The 17416-nt window shown below is 28.7% G+C and overlaps 1 pseudogene; it reads right to left on the reverse strand.

The window, feature by feature from the left end:
• Positions 1-8043: 8043 nt before the first annotated feature.
• Positions 8044-8950, reverse strand: LOC149885301 (uncharacterized; annotated as a pseudogene).
• Positions 8951-17416: the final 8466 nt, after the last annotated feature.

Here is a 17416-nt window from a genome sequence, read left to right on the forward strand (position 1 = left end):
AATAAAGAATAGAAACTTTTTATTTCACTTGAGTTTTTTATTCGAGATGCGATGTAAAGAAAATTAATTAAATGTTTTCTCTCGTGAAAAATTGAATCGTCAGTTTTAGTATCATCGGTCTCCATTATTTTTGAGAGTTACTCGATAATTTATTTTGATTAAACGAGACCAAGACGATCTGGGAATTTTTTCCGTTAACAACCTTATTTAGTCGTAATCGAGACTTCGCACGTTATCAGAAAGAATTTGTATGCTATTGGTGCAGTTTTGAAATACAAGAATGTAAGCAAAAAACCGTAATTGGTATTTGTTTAAATAAATGTAATGAAAAAATAGAGAAATAAATGTCAACTTATAAGTAGTCTAAATATAAAAGTATTTTATATAAATAACTTTATTTTCACCACTCTTCAATCCTCTTCTAACTTTTCTTTCAGCTTTTTAAATAAAATTATAAATTTTTAAGTCATCACTATTTAAATGATTAAAACTTTTTTTTTTAAATGTGATATTAATCTGGTCTGCAAGTTTGTCTGTCATTTAAATTTTGAAACGTAGTATAATGTTAATGAAGGGTATATTACAAAAACAATTTATTAATTTGAACAGATTAAGAAGGGGATTTGCAAATTATGTTTAATGACAAAGAATCTTTTTAAACTTAAATAAGCTGTTTATTGAAAAGGGGGAAAAAAAGACTACAAATGCGTTTTTTTTTTCTTTCGTATTGTTTTTTTGTTTTGTTTGTTTTTTGTTTTTTTCTCATTATTTTCATTTATTTTCCTACTTGGCTCAACATTTATTGTGGCATATTGAACTTTCACCGTATTATAATTTTTTTTTTTTTTTTTTTTTCAAAGTCATATAAAATTGAGATAATAAAATTTTAAGATTTTTATCGTTACTTAGTCTTGCATTAAGAAAAAAAAAAAAGGTTTAGAAACGAATTACCTTGAACACATTCTTTTTTTCTAAATAATAAAAATAAACTAAAAACTCGATTTTCTCAGTTCGAAAATACGTCTAAATACTATCATTAAATTGGGAGCGTCAACACGACGTTGTCAAGAATAAAAATATATGATCAACAAAAAAGTTCGCTGATTTATAGGCATAGCTCGCGTGAGGTATGTTTGTCTATATATTAAGACATACTAAAGACCATATAATACCAATATAATTGATGTTATGATAAACAGTAACGATAAGTAATATAAGTAATAATGCAAAGAGCCTTTTATTAACCAAATTTTGTAAAATTGGAAAGTTGATTAACCTAGTTCCCAGACCTCATTGACAAATCGCTTTAAAAAAATGTGTTTATCGAAATTTTATGTGCAAGATGTTATTAGATCGGGTTGCAAACAGATGTATTTAAATTTAAACGAAGCATTGTGAGTTTTATTGATGTGTGGTGTTGATGCACAAGATCGACGACAACTATATTTACTAAGATAATAGAACTTGCAAAACCAAGATATCAAAATTTGCCGAACGCTTGTGTTATATGAGTAATTATGCGTAGTTTAGATAATTTATTTAGTCGCGGTATCCAGTTTAGTAAGACTTGATGTTGTTTAAGATAAAGAAATTCTTTAGAAAATAAATCTGGTTTTTTACTGGGCGCAAATGAAATTAAGATAGCCTTTTTAGTAATACAAAGATATATACTTTTTATCCAACCTATCCAGTCAAAATATGTTTTTTTTTTACTGCTTATCTAATAAACATGTTAGCAATTTATAATACCTATGTAGCCAAGAAAAAATATATATTTAGCATAAACTGTTCTCAGATCAGTTTCCTAACATCTTAATTGTCTTGATCATTTCGACAATATAAATAAGATTCATTTATTTTCCTCTTGAGAACTTTTTATTTATCTTTTAAAAAATATATTTTACAAAACTACTTCGATATATACATATATATATATATATATATTACTTTATTAAATAATTTGAAACATATCCACCCTTCTATAATGAGAAAGTTTTAAAAACGCTGTATTGTGCTCAACTAAATTTCTTCAAGACGTCGCATCCGTAAGGAGACAGATACAAACTCCGTTCGTCAGATAGTCTAAAATCTAGAAGCAACATATTTACATAGCTTTCGACCAGTTCGTCTACCGTTGTTTTCGTGAACCGCTTAGGTGTTTTAATATCAAATCCATTCATGAAAGAAGATTTATAGTCTTCGCTCGTTACACTTTTACAAATTTTCGTAGAAGACTTCATTGTCATATTGCTGCTACTGAATATACACTAACGGTTTTGATAGCGATTATTTAATGAGTCCGAGTGTCGTTTATAGCCGTTATTTCTAATAATAGAATTAATCCATATTATTTGAAAAAAAAAAAAAGCTTGTTCAAAAGATACCAATCAAGAATCTTGTATACAATATATAACGAAGACCTTTTGTTTTAAAATAACGCTTTTATATTTTAAGTGAAAAGAAATATTATAGAGTTGTGTGCCTGTTTTACTCGTTAGCACAAATAACTCTCTCGGGAAAAACTTGAACGCTCGGGAAAACCTTGAGAAATAGAAGTTAAATATGCTCGTTAAATATAAACGAATAAATAAAATTCCACAATATATTGTAACTGATTATTTATAGATTTGGATTTATGCCATGCAATATAATCTTATTTGAATTGCGTGTTTGATCTTTTTTTGTGGTTTTCTTAACAGCAGGACCTTTTGCGATTTTTGTGACTAATTATTTTCTGCTTTTATTAAACACATAGTAAAATTATTTACATGTAATTACATTATTTTTAGCTGTACTAACTGCTTATATTTACTTTTACATAAACACAATATTTATATGTAGGAAATTTATATGCATGATATTTATATGCAGAATATTTATTAGCTGGGTCTGTATAATAAAAGCAAACCAAAACTTCCATCAACGATAACTTTCACAATTAAAGAGCCATTAAAAGTTCTAAAAAAAATATCTCTTCCTTTCCCAGGATTCCACAACAATCGATAATATAAAAATAATAATAAACCAAAATAAAGAACTCATAAAACACACAAGATTAAAGATTCGTTCATCTTGATTAAAGTAGCACAAAGGATGCGGAAGTTCTTTTTTTTTTAACTAAGTCAAAGAAAAGAAACTTAAAATTTCATTGTTCCATTGTTTTAACGAAAAATCGCTGCTAAAACAAAAAATGAAATCAGAAATTCCGAAGCATAAGGTCACTATTCTAAATTGAACAAGCATGCATTTCAGAGATTTCAAATTAATTTAATGCGTTTGTTTTGCGAAGCGCATATCTCTTGCGTTTGTAAAATTAACGGCTTTAACAAAACGGAAGTCGTTTTATCTTTATGTTGAAGTTCCTACATTGAAGTTTAAATCGAAACTTAGTATTTGAAGTTCAAAATACTTTCTTAGAAGTGATAACTTTTAAAACCAGAAAATTACAGTCGACCAAGGTATGAAGTTGCAAATTTGCGACAGGTATTTTTCAGGAATTTCAATCTAAAAAAACATTAAATTTCACTTAAGTAAAAAATCACTTTGTTTTCAAGTGATGTAAAGTAGACAACTTAATCATCCTCGATTTTTAAAATACTATTTTTAACTTTTTTGTTAATTGAATTTGCGTTAATTCAGTCAAAGCAACGATATCCGCAGCGTATTATTTGAATTTTTCTGGCACAGATTAGCTTAAGAGTTAAAAATATAGTAGTTGCTAAGCGAGTAAAACTTTTGCATTAGTGCTTAGATGACGAATAGTCGTTATCTATATATATATAGAGAGAGAGAAGTAGTACTTATGTTACGTGGGGTGAATTCAATTATAAGATCATCGGAAAATAACTTTCATATAAGAATTATAAGAGTAATCAATTTCTTTTCACCACCAAAAATAACTTTAACTTTTTTTATTTCAATTTATTTTCGCGACCGCAATACTAAAGATTTGTAAAACGTAAAACTATGAAAAGTTATTAATAGCCTTCTGTAAATACTTTTTTATTTGCAATTATTTCTAAAATGTGATTTAGTTTAAAAAAAAGGAAAGTTCTTTTTGATGATGATGGGAAATTTTTTAGAATAGGAAGTTGATACCCGAAATAAACCGGATATAGCAGTTAAAACAAATATATTTAATGTTAAAATTGTTTAGCGAGGATTCTTTAGTACTCACGCAATTTGAAGAGGTTGCAGAGACATATTTTTGCTGATGAAGCCTTGATTTCCTTGCTGTTGTTGATGAAAAAATTTGGGGATGAAAACTTTTAAAGCACAGAAAAATTGTTTTAAGAACCTGTATTAAAAGTTGAGATTTTCAAACTTTATTTTCTCTTCTTTCAATTGAATAATTAGCAATTACCATTAGAATACAGTGAGGCATGAAGTGAGTCAAAAAAGAACGTTTCTATGCAGACTCACTTCATGGCGCTTTTACCATTTCTTTAGTGAAGAATTTAATGTGCTCGAGAATGGGTTTGCAAAAGGATTGTATTAAGTCTTTTAATGGAATTAATGATTTCTACTCTCTCGTGATTCTTTATCTTCTGCTTCTACGGAATACAGAGATATCTTCTGCTTCTATTGAATACAGAGATATTTTTTAAGTATTTTGAATAGATTAATAGTTATTATTACCATTGCTGTCGGTGTGTTTATTGTTACTGCTTTTTTTTATTATTATTATATACTTAATTCAAAAGTTATTGTTTTATTTGAACAAACACGTGCTCCTTCTTATTCGCCATTCATAAGCTTATCTATTATTTCGAAAAACGTGCAATGTACAAGTTGCTTCATTCGGCTATTTATATTATGTAAAAATAAAAATATGGGTAGTTTTAGAATATTTTACAGTTAACTGTTGGTTAGATAGCTTTATTTTCTATGTAAAAGACTTTATAAAAATAAAGCGAAAGTTATAATTGTCAAGGGTAAGGGTTAGCTTATGCGTCGTAAATCTTTAAAGAAAAATAAAATCACCGACTACACCGCAAATGTCATTCTAATCTGAATTAATATCCGGAAAAAAACGTTGGATGAAAAATATTGCGTTAATGATTTTTAAAAAAAAAAGTTATAAAACAAAGTTATTATTTTAATTGAAGGTTACTTACTCAAATAATTATTTCTTTAATAATAACTTTCCATACTTTAAACTTTTTATTTATTTATTTTTGTTAAACATGAAAGTAATGTTAAATAAAATAACTTAAATAATAAATAACAATAAAAAATTATTCGAGCAGTAAACTAGAATATGATGAATGAAAAAAAATTTTTTTTCCATGAGTTTACTTTTTTAGCAAAAAATAGGGGAATTTATAAATTCCCCCGCCCCCCGCCCCCTAAATATACACACACACACAAACACACATACACACATACATACATACATACATTTCCTTCATTAAACTTTATTGCTTTCCGGTAGTTGTTTTTTCTTTTATTAATTTCGGATATTAATAACAGTTTTGACGAATGACATTTGTGGTGTAATTTTTACTTGTGGTGTAATTTTTCCTTCTTTCGAGATTTACGACGCTAAAGTTAACCATTACCTTGTCAAGTTTATACATTTACATTACATAGCTTTTTTTACTCAAGCGAGAGCAGTTATGGGTGCACTATGAAGCTAAGCTTTGAATAAATTTCCAAAATCCGATTTTTTTTTTAATTAATCCAGTTTTTTGGTTATTAGTTTACTGTTCTAAATTTAACAAAAGTTCAAAATTTTGGGTAGTAGTTCACTTTTTCTTAACTTAATATTGTCGTTTATGACAAACTGCATAGAATCGTTAACTATATCGCAATAGAATTAGAATCTTATCACCGCAAAAAGAATTTAAATGGCTTTTCCATTAGACCATTTTTCAAATTCTTTGTAATTTGTAAGTTAATGAGATCATTATTTTGTTTTTCTACAAAAAAAAAATTTAATTAAAAAAAAAATCTTCAGAACGCAGCATTTTTTATGAGATAAATAAAAAAGATTTATCATTTAAAAACAGACATCTCAAAAGTTCCACAAGATTCCATTCTTAAACAACTTTCTGTATCATGCATGTAAGCTGGTGAAAATTTTGGAAATTGCGGCGCCAACTTGCGCCATTTTAAGTTATTCTCTAAATAATTGGGATAAAGGCTGAGGCAATGATAGAGGAATCTGCGTGATGTTTAGACGTTAGTAGAGTGTTTCGGGTATCCAAAACTCAAATAAGTAGCCAAATATTTAAAGTGAGGTTACAGGTTTTCAGAGCAATAATAAATCATTATCGTGCAGCTTCAGTAATCATTTTGTTTCGTTTATGTATTTCCTTAATGAGTTGGCCACAAAGTTTGTTTAATCAAAAGTATACGTAATAAAAATAAATCTCGATTCGGATACCTTCAAATCGTTATGCTTCATGATAGTTTTAAACTAGTTGTAAATCAATATGGCTGCTAAACCATGCCTTCATCTCTGCTCAGACTATGAATACTAAGAGCTACGAAAGATCCACAAAAAGACAACCTTAAATACTCGACTACATAACCCTGCAATGTTTCAAGAAAAAATGCAATTGAAAATAAATTCCATTGCCTGCTTTTTAGACAAAAATTTTCGATATTGATTTAAAAGAGCATATAGTTTTGTTACGCATTTTCATGAGAACTTATATAGTTTGATCAAAAAAAAAAAAAAGAATGATTAAAATACTTGGGACTCAGTAATAAATTATCTCACTGGTGTGGTGTTACAGTGATGAGCGGAAGAGGATTACGGTTTAATTTTGGTTTGATATTTAAATAACAAATGCAAGTGTTCAAATATAAAATTCAAAATCAACATTCCGCTGTAACAAGTGAAGATTATAAAGAACGTTCGCTTTATCAAATAAAATGACTCTACATTTTCCTCACTGCAAGCTTCATATTATTAGGGACAAGCGAAAAACATGTTAAAAGTGCGAAAAATAAGGTAATTTCCGTGTTTTCGTGTTTTTCGAAAAACACAGCGAAAAACACGGTAAAAGTGCGAAAAACACCGTAACTTCCATGTTTTCGTGTTTTTCGCCTGTCCCTACATATTATATATTAACTACGAGGTTCCACGTGATTATGGAGTACAAAACAATCAAGAAAACTTATTTCTTCCCTGGTCGCTTTTTCCAGGTCAAAACTGACCTCATTTTTTTATGCAAGTAATTCAATACGCTTGTAATGTGGCTGAAAATTATTTTCTTTTTAAGAATAGAAAGGCAGAAAGAAGGCTACTTTATACCACATTTCATCTTGAAGTTTTAAATAATACAAAGATTTTGGATGTTGTTTTCTGAGTTTACAATATTTTTTTATATTACTTTTATTTTTGAAGTAGACGTGACAAAAACGCAAGCATCGGCGTTTTTCGGTTTTTTAACGAATAATAACGAATTAAGTACAAACCTCTATATCAATCACTAGAAATAAAAATCGAATTGAAGATAATTTTTATATTTGGACATAAAAAAAACTATAAGATTTCAGAAAAAAATTGCGGCACCTCGTATACTTTGTTATTTTGTTTCAACCCTTCACGACGAATGCGCAAAATTTGCTATTCAATAAAGATTAAAACTGTCAAACTTATTTTTACATATTAAAAAAAAATTATGCGTGAATATAAACTTGTCAAGCTAAAAGCTTTACTGCTTTGTTTTAAACAGCAAGCAGTTTATTTTGATAATTTTTAAAAAATTCGTTTTGTCTTTAAAGACTGATATTGAAATGGGTTTTTATTCGTTATTAATCGTTAAAAACCGAATGCTAACAGACGCCACACAGTGGTTGTTTGATTTGCCAGAAATTCCGTGGTAAATATGTTTTGAGGTTACTGATTAAGAATGCTTTAAAAAAAAATTAAAAAACAAAATGGCGGATCCAATATAGTGAACATAAATGTTATTTAATTATTTATAGTGTTCATAAATTGGAATTAAGGGTTTTTTAACGCCACAAATTAAGAATTTAGCAAAAAAAAGCTAAAAACAAAAAATAAAATGGCAGATCATATATGGTGGATATACATGATAAAAAATGTCCTCAGCTTTTGATTTGATATAATGTAGGGTGTCGTCTGGAGGATATCAACATATTCTTGCTGCCAATACAGATGAGCACAGTGAATAAAATATATTTAAGGTACAAGTTTATCGTTAATTTCAAGTCTAATAGAAGTGCTAGAGCTTCATTTGCATCAGAAAAGACTGGCACTAATGATAGTCACAAGCCTTCCTTTTATTTCGTTGCCTAAGATGAAGTTGACAGTGTAACGTCGTTCAAAATGTTTTCAGTATCTGAATCCCCTGAAAACTCATTTAGGAAAACTGAACTTGGTACGCATCTTCTCATTGTCTTTCTTTTAGACCATTTTGTTTCCAGCGGGTCGACCTGTTGATTTCTTCATAACCTCACGGATTGCATCAATCTGAAAATTTTATCATTGAATTTAACCAGCTTTCGTTCTTCTTGAAAAAATTAATTTTCTCTTTGAGCTGCTTTCTTACATTTGTTTAAAAACTTTATCTATAAAACAGAAATGGATGGTCTTATGTCGTTCGGAATTGTAATTACATATCCATTCTTTTCTCTCAATGACTTTTCCAAATGTTCTATGATCACCTGTGAATCGTTTGCAAAATATTCTTATCTTATGAGGAACATTTCTTTCCTCAAAAGTCCATATACGGCAACCGGTCGATCTGATGAACTTGAAACGAAACCCGTTATACTTATTTAATATTTTATTTACTAAATATTTATTTAAGTTACGAAAATAATTTTTTTTTGAAACTTTTATTCTAACAAAAATGTATAACCAGGGATGGGCTGGAGCCGGCTTGGTCCGGTTTGCGCGAGCCGGTTGTTAAAATTTTTGAAACTCGGCGAGCCGCTTGTTAAATTAACCCTAAAACCGAAAATAAGCCATTTTAACAGTATGTTTATGCAAAATAAATATTTAATATATATTTTAATAATTTCAATAAATATTTCGTTTAGTTATTTTGTGCAATAAATGTTTTGTTTTGTTATATATATTTTATACTGTACAAAAATTAATGAAGACAATGTACGCATTTACCGTTTATTTTTTTAAATAATAGCGAGCCGGTTGTTCAAGATTTGGCAGCCCACCTCTGTGTATAACGTATTTATACGGTAATTTAAACGAATTCTATCCATACTTCATCGTATAACAAAAATATGACTTTTAAAGATTTAATTACACTAACACAATATAAACACAACTTTTATATTAATTATAAATTCTGCATTACTTATTTATGTATTTATTCATTTAATACTTAAAAGCTTCTGCACAAGGTATGTACAATATTTGTCTTTTAATAAATATGTACTTTAATGTAAACAAGTTTCATAATAGTAATAATTTTATTTAAAAAAAAAAACAAGTAACATTTTCAGTTGAAAGCGAAATGCAATCATTTCTTGAAGATTGGATAATGGTATTAGCAGCGTGGTGACTTCTGTTCTTTTATAAGTTATTCATCCCACTGTGTAGTAGGAAGCGTTGTTTCCATCCTTTTCTACTTCTAATATTCTTTATAATGCCTCTAGGCATCGATTATAATGAAAGTTTTACAAACTCATTATTTTCTTTTTTTCAAGATGTTTCAAAAACGACATTTTGCAATTTTCACTTAAAACATGATTCAAAAGCGGAGTTGGTACAAGTAGCAAGTGAATTTGAAGATTGAATTTCAAAAATAATAGTATATACTTGCAAACACAGTGCAAATGAACGCGGAATGTCGTAACTTATGTTTTATTTTTTAAGCAAACTACATTTTTCTGCATTAACCACTTAACAGTTTTGCCTGAGTGTCACTCGGGCAACGCGTGCTCTCGCGCACTGACTTGCCCGAATGACACTCGGGTGGCGTGTGATTTGTCGCGTCATTTTGCGTTTTGCACGTGTTCCGTCCGGGTGTGTTTTCAGACAGTTTTTTTTCGGTTTTGGTGTATTTTTTTCAAAAAATTTATGCTTTTTTTTTACCATCTACCTAAAAATAAATAAGCTGTGAAGTGGTTAAGTTAATTTAAAAAAATAACATTTATACCTTCCACATTGAAAATATTATTAATAATATATTATTAACAATATTTTCAATGTGGAAGGTATAAATAATATTGATAGTATTTATCTTCGAAGACAAGAAAAACTTGTTATCTTACCAGCTTTACGCACGACAAACAAAGGACTGCTGCGTTCGACCTGAAATATAACGCACGAAATGAACAGTTGATCGTCCACACAACCGGCATTCATTTCTCCATTTCACTGTAGCCAACTACGTTTTCAAGAGTCTGATCCACAGTGCGCCAGTGCTAACAAAAATGTGAATTGCACAAAGGATATAAAGTTATAAAAACCTTAGAAAAACATAATTTACTGATTAATTGAATTTTTCACCAAAAAACCTCAGTTTCACTTTTGTAATCGTTTAGTTTTAGTTTTGCAATTTTTTAATTTTGCGACCAAATCACGGTGTCTTAAATCAATTTACAAAATGAACTTCAATAATTATAAAGCTTAATTATCTAATAAAACATATTCACGAGAACAAGGTTTGCGAAAAACTTCGAAATCTCTGCCACTGTTCGAATTCGATTCGTTTAAATGTTTTTAATTTTTACAAAATGGTACTGGTGAAAGTCGAGTTTGTTTTAATTCTTACGCATTTTGAAAAATAATTTATTTGACGACCAAAAACTGTTAAAAAAATTTTTTTTGTTGTTTTTTTTAAACTTTAATGCATAATTTATTTATGGCTCAATTTATTTTATGACTTAAAGAAAAACTTTCCATTTTCCAAAAAATTTCCATTTTCCAAAAAATTTCCATTGTCCAAAAAATTTCCATTTTCCAAAAAATTTCCATTCAAACTTGGCAAAATCCCTGCGCTACACTTAGGAAAACAAATTGATAGGCTAAAAAACATCACTATGGCCATACAGTAGAGCAAGATACCCAGCTAGCCTATACAGACGGGTCCCGTACGGTATTGAACCGGGGATCTGGTATGGTTTTTATCCGGGTTATGGTACCGGGAGTCAGATGGGAACCGTACGGTATTGAACCGGGGATCTGGTATGGTTTTTATCCGGGTTATGGTACCGGGAGTCAGACGGGAACCGTACGGTTTTCCCGGGCGTTAACACCACATATCGACTGTTTTAGAATTTACCTCAGGGATGAAGTTTGAAATTGCCATTTTGTTGTGTGAAAGTTTTTGCGATATTTTGTTAATATTATATTTCTTTTACGCTTTAATGTTGTTTCTTTTTCAAATATTGGTATATATTTTTTTGCATATATTTTCCAAATATTTCCTTAAAGTTATCCGTTTTCAAATTATGATTGTCGGATAAGAACAACTTTTTTACTGTTTGATTATAGTAAAATATATTTGAGGATAATTTTTTTACTAACTGTATTTTAGGTATTTCAAGTTCATTATGTTTTCGTTATGTTTGCAATAACTATTTATAAATAACTCTATGTTGATTTTTGCAAATTGATTGAAACATTAAGTTGAAAACACTGGTTTTTAGTTGTCTGAGATACTGTAATTAAACTACGCGCGAAAGCAATTACAGAGTGGACATTGCGCAGTTTCCTTAAAATCTTATAAACAAACTTTGAGCGGTATTTTTATGGACATATTTGAGTTGATTTGTAAAGTGTAAATTGAAGGCGAATTTTTTGTGGATGGGAGTTTTCTTATTAGAAGAGAAAATGTAGAGTTGAAACGTTGCGTTCGCCGCGAGAAAGTAACATATACGTTGTTAATAATTTTTATCGCATATAATTTATAAAATCTATCTTCATTTAATTTATAATAATAAAACTATTTTGGTAATTGGGGAATATTTATAACCTTATAAGATTTTATTACCCATGTTCTTTTTTTTATATTATTTGTTATTATATTGTTATCTATTTATTGTTTGTTAATTTTGTAAAATAACAGAAAAACATTTTGTAAAATTAAAAAGATATAAGTAACCTTATTATGAGTTCAGACAGAACAAAACGTAGAAAAACTGCTGCTGAAATAGCAAGAAATGTGAAAGAAGTATCATGCAATGAATCCGAGTTGTTGAATAATATTTTAGTGTTTAACTCTTCTAAATCCAATTGTCAAAAATACTTTTGTACTCGAGTCTTCTCCTAAAAATCCCGAAAATTAATGCTGGTCGGATGACAATATAAATTTACCTTTTACTAACTCTATCATTAGTTTTGAAGAATCTAGTGATAACATCGAATGGAAAGCATAGTGTTTTAAATAATTTGCTTCAGAATTTGTAAAAATCAAATTTAGGTTTGCCTAAAGATGCTAGAACACTTCTTAGAACTGATCGAAACATTATTACTGCTTCTGTAGCTGGTGGTGAATATTTTTATATAGGAATAAAAAACTGGTTATCTTTGTTCCTAAATAAATCTTCAATTTCATCTGATATTACACAGCTTACAATTCACAGAAATATTGATGGTATTCCTTTATTTAACACCCCAAATGTTTCTCTCTGGCTAATTCTTGGTTCGATTGTAGAACTTGAAGGTAACACAATCTATCAAGCAAAACATGGCCTATTTAATGACATCTAAGCAAGCGCAACAGTGTAGCTTGATTGGTCAACGAAGCAAAATCAAATTTTGAGCACTGCAACACTTTCAGATTTTGTTTAGTAAGTATTCACTTCAAAATTGTATGCCCTCATTTAATAGCAACATATTAATCTTGAGTTATTTATTTAGATCACAACATTTAGCCCAGAAAAGTAATACTTGCTAAATGGTGTAATAATAATAATTTAACATGTATACTGCGGCATCAACATAACTGTTGTATATGTATATAGGTGCTGCTAAACAGAACTTTGCCACTAAGGACACAACCAAGGAGATGCTTGAGAAGTAACTTTCTACGTGGTTTGGAAATTCACGGGATTGTGGGGAAGGAAGCCGAAAACCGAAAGGGAAGAATGCAACAGAAGTCAATAATGTAATACAAGTTTCTGATGATGCAGTTGCAAATGTTAAAAAGTGAACAATGTTTTTTGATCTAGCATCAGTTAAGAGTTAACAAACTGTTTGCCATGGTCTAAGTTATGATTTATTAAAAATAGTACACAATGTGATCTGTTTTTCAAGCACTGTATACATTTTACTGGTTTGTCCAGCCTGTAACTATATTTGTATGTTAAATGATATTATTGGTGCATTTTTTGAAAACTTCTTAGTTTATGACTTGTAATTGCTTTTTTTTTTCAATAGACTCTTGCATATAGTTAATCGCTTCTCAGTTTTAGCAATTATTTGTGGTAGTGTTATTGTTTCAATTAATAAAATGCATCTTATCTGCTAGCAATGTAGCTACAGGACTTAGAAATGTGACAGCGATAATAATAATAATAATAATATAATAAAAATAATAACAATAATGATACTAATAATACTAATACTAATAATAATAATACTAACAATAATAATAATAATAATAATAATAATAATAATAATAATAATATAATAATAATAATAATAATAATAATAATAATAATAATAATAATAATAATAACAATAATAATAATAATAATAATAATAATAATAATAATAATAATCATTATTATTATATATTTTTATTATTATATAATAATCATGGGATCCATGTGGGTATAATAATCATGGGATCCTTGTGGGATCCATGTGGGTTATCCCAGCTGAATACCAGCTGGGTTCCGAACGGGTTCTGTTTGCTATCCCTTCTGAATACCATCTGGGTCCCGTTTGCGTTTTCTGGCAAATATCCCGGACGGGTCCCGTCTGGATCCCGCGGACAAAATCCGGCGGGATCCGTCTGGATTACCCGTACGGGCCCCGTCCTGCGCCCCGGCTGGGACCCACCCGGGTACCTTACGGGCTGGCTAGCTGGGTAATCGGGGGTCGGCTTTGCATGATTGAATTCGAACTTTTCAAGTCGACGAAAGTATCAATTCATACTTTAATCGATTTTGGTAAAATTGATTTTTTCGACTTTGATTTTAAAAATTAACGAAAGACCAAAAATACAATCTTTAAAAAGTCTCATTTATACTGTTTTAGAATTATATCAGGGATCAGCCGCGAGTCTATATGGAGTAGGGTCTATTAGTTATTTTGGAGTAGGTTCTAATAAGCAGGTTGCATCAGCAGTCTGCTTTCTAGTGCTTAAAATGTTAACCCGTATTTCTTTTATCGCCGTACAAGAATAGTTTAACCAACAGTTTCCTTCTGTTGCGTTAATCTTTTTTTACTTTTTTTTTGAGGAAAAATGTTAATAGTATTTAATTAGTTTCGAATTCTTCCGTAGAATGTGAGTTTTTACAGTCTCTTTTACTTTTATTAATTGATATTTCTTATGACTTTTTTAAAAAAAGTTATTACTTGTTTCGATATTTTGCTTTTAAATAAAAATTAATTTACACAAAACATACATCAACAAGTAAATTACTTTTTATAACTCAAGCTTTGTCACTAGCTGATTGATATGCTTAAAACACAAGCATTATTTTTCACTATGCCAAAATGTGAACTTGCACGATGAAAGCCATTTCGAAAGGAAATAAAATTAAAAAGTACGAAACAGATGGGGAAGAAGTCTGTAAAAAAGATATTTTGAAAAATTTGCAAGTATAACAGAACAGAGTAGACGTTGCCTTAAAAACATTGACTGATATAGTAATTACAGACAGATAGAAGTAAAAAAAAAAAAGATAGACCAAATGCTAAACAAGAAAAATTCAGAAAGTAATTGCAGACATTAATTTATTTCCAAGAAATGTATCGCATATTGCCGAAATCAAACCAATACCAAATCTCTAAGTCGTGAACTAAATCTTTTCAAAACGTATGACTATGTAAAAAACATTTAAAAAAGGCTAAACTATAACTATAATTAGCTTGTCTACATACTTTTTTAAAAATTTAAGTCTCCAATTTAAGCTTCCAAAAAAGAACACTTGCTTGCGACCTTTATTTTTAAAAAATCGCTGACAAGAGAAAAACTGAAAGAGAATCGTGATGTTTACCTAAAGAAAGCAGAGGCTCTCCGATATATTATGAAAAAAGAAATGGCAAAAGCTAAAATTAACGAGAGACTTGAATCAAGCCGGGACACATAGAAAATTGGATCTCGCTTTAAAAAGTGTATTGAAAAACGTATCAAAACTCTAGTAAAAGAGCTTGTGGTATGATCTGACTTGTGAGGAAGATAAAAAATGCAATATTAAGCTTGTTCTTCTTCTTCTGTTGTAAATTTCATTTCTGTCGTATGATGTTGCCGAATTGATAGCAAATAGAAAGGTGAGCTTAAATAAAGAAAAGGTTTCTTGGCTGAAGTATCATTAAATAAAACTAGATAAGTCAGAACCCATCACATTATTAATGAAGGGTGAAGTTTATGAAACTTTTGATGGATTTGATTTAAATGTTGATTTTGAACTTTAATAAATTGAAGAGAAAAAAAAATGAAAATGTAGAACTTAATAAAGCTTTACTGAAGTATGAAAGAAAATGATTTAACAGAGTTTTAAAGAAAAAACTAGACTATGAAATGACTAGACTATAAAAACTAGACTCATCAAAATCTAATGAAAAATAATTTTATCATTTGATTTATGAATATAGAGTTTTTATATAGTTTAGGCAGCATATGTAACTTTGTAGTACCTATCTCAAAAACTAATGCATAAAAAATATTTTATCTTAAAAAGAAACTCAGCTGCCTACCATTCAGTTGTGTTGTTAACCTTTCAGCACACAGCATTGGGCAGTTAAGAACAAAAAGGAACATAAGTTATATAGTAAATGCTAATTATTTGAAATTTGAGATTTCAGCATAACCAAACAAATACTTTTTCTTCACTACTATTAAACAAACTAATTTTAAATAAACTAAAATTAAAATTTGTACTTGGTTTTACTGATAATTTGTATTTTATTTTAATATTTTTATTTTAAGTAACGAAAAACAAAAAGTTAATATACAACAAGTTATTGTAAGAATATGTTTTGTTAAAAAAATTATTTATTTTTGAAATTTATGTAAATATGTAATATTTCGTTATTTTTATGAAAAAAATCTTGTTAAACAAAAAATAGATTTTTGAAATTTATAAATTTATCAATATTTGACCTTAAGATAAAAAACTTGATTATCATTAGTTTCTTAATTTTCATGTAGCCATTGGTTAAGTCCGCAGCCATTTTGGCAGACCAAAACCGGCCTCAAAAGATTTCCCGTATACGCTGTCCAGTTATATTTTGAAATCAGTGATTAAATCGAGCCAATTGCTCGGATCCATCAACTTTGAATTATTTGTGCCTCACCATATTGATTTTAGCAATCAACCATTAAATTTTTGTGGATGTCACATCTGCGAATTGTTTATTTGGAAACAACGAACCAATTCCATGCAGATCATCGTGACAATTATATAAACCAAAATGTTAGAGCAGAAGTTTAACGTTTATTCCATTTGTATGATGTTATCTTTAAATCATTTTTTATTTACATATTAAGGTCAAACGTATTAGTAAAAGAATGTAATTAACATACTTGGTATTAATAATAAAAATTCTTTGAAAGGTCTTTTCAAATTTAATTTCACGTGTTTGTTAAAACTTCATTTTTTCTGCATTTAAAACAAAAACTGCCACATGATTTTTACAAGAATTACTCCTTATGATTTTAATGGCTAAATACAATAAAAGAAGATTTGAGGATACTCAACAACTTGGATTTATATGAATAAGAACAGAAATAGAAAGTCGTTTTAACGCATTAGGCTTCAACTGTTGAGATGACATATTTACTTAAGTTTACATTCGCACGGGTTAAGGATTAAATTCATGAATTTATCAGAAAAACAGAATTAAAGCCATTTACAGATAGAACAATAAACGATTAAGTTCAACATAAGGCAATTATCTATTTCCTGAGTTTCTGGGAAAATATCTTTTAGTTTGGTATTAAATGATCTTTAAAAAGATCACGCTTGGAAATTGTGCATTATGCAAACTTGACGTTTTCTAAAATTTTTGTAGTATTTTTGTAAAATCTTCATTATAAACAATAAAACTATTTTATTAACATAATACGGTAAAATTATAAAATATTCTATAACTAACCACACCCACTTTATATGTATGCATATGCATATATATGCATATATATGCATATATATGCATATATATATGCATATATATATATATATATATATATATATATATATATATATATATATATATATATATATATATATATATATATATATATATATATATATATATATATATATAAACTTTCAAAAAAATACACACATC

Source organism: Hydra viridissima, unplaced genomic scaffold, assembly GCF_058129835.1.
Source record: "Hydra viridissima isolate aposymbiotic clone 2 unplaced genomic scaffold, HvirCarnegie_v1 scaffold_8, whole genome shotgun sequence".
Lineage (NCBI taxonomy): Eukaryota > Metazoa > Cnidaria > Hydrozoa > Anthoathecata > Hydridae > Hydra > Hydra viridissima.